Here is a 1259-nt window from a genome sequence, read left to right as displayed (position 1 = left end):
AGGCGTCGAAAAAAGTCATTATACGATCTCGAGAATATCAGAGGAGACGTAGATCTGAAAGAAAAAAATATTTAGACGTAAGAAGTAGATGTTTTCGAAATAAAGAATCCAAAGTTTATGGCAGGCTGTAAAATAAAATGGCTGTAATTCTAATATAATTTAAACCGAAGAGATAATTTTATTGAAGCGATGAAAATGACGAATAAATAAAAGGATAATTTTTTCTATCAGTGCCTTGTAATTTTTGTGACAGACTACCTTTTTACATATACCATTGTGATTCCGTTTGTACAATTCCAACTGGACTAATTCAGGTCTATCTGCAAGAATGTGTACTATTTAGATTGCGATTCATTTGATACTTCTAATACTATATGAAGCATTTATATTAACAGCTAGTCTATTTGGCATTTAATTCGGAACGCTGCTTGCAATTCTCTTCACTATATCACTTACATACGTCATTGTTTTCGCTCTTGCTTTCAATAAACATTCTATCACGGGAGGCAGATTAACGAGAGTACTTTTTGATGTTTGCAACAATATATTATGTAATGACGATAAGTTATGAGAGCATGTTGGAAGTGCCAGGATTGTCAAAATTGTTACTTTGCCTGAAATATGACTTTTAAATTCCGTTGTAGTAAGTATAGTGGGATAATTTGTTCGCGTATAATATAATTCTTTTGGCATATCTAATATACTCAGCGTAATTTTTTTTTAATTATTAGTATCTTGATAACTAATGTAAAGATCGCAAAATGGTCGAGAACTTTTTGATTCAGTTTAACCCACTCTATTCAATGGCGAATACAGGTGGGGGTGGAGGGGGTGATCGTCCCTCCAGAGCTCTCCAAACAAATTTCATATATTGGAAAAAGCCAGTTTAAAATAAATTGAGAAAAAAATTATCAGAGATTATTCGAGACTAAATAATGTTCACTCAATTTTTTTTTAAATAATAAAAAATATTAAAAATAACATTAACGACAATAATAACTAAATGTTCACATTTTGTCATACCGTCCCCCCCCAGAACAATTCTCTGGATCCGCCACTGCTCTACATGCCCTCCAGCGCTTTATCATTGAATACCGAACACTCTGTATATATGATCTGATTTAATTTCTTTATATGCAATATTACATTTCTAAATGTTTTAAACATTACCAGCAAAAATATTTGTCTCAATTATTGGATAATTTTTTTTCAAATTTAATTTGATAACTCTGCCGCTAAGATAATTTGCCATATCAATA

Source organism: Wasmannia auropunctata, unplaced genomic scaffold (genome assembly GCF_000956235.1).
Source record: "Wasmannia auropunctata unplaced genomic scaffold, wasmannia.A_1.0 LD334309.1, whole genome shotgun sequence".
In the NCBI taxonomy this organism is placed as follows: domain Eukaryota; kingdom Metazoa; phylum Arthropoda; class Insecta; order Hymenoptera; family Formicidae; genus Wasmannia; species Wasmannia auropunctata.
This window is presented reverse-complemented; position numbering follows the sequence as displayed.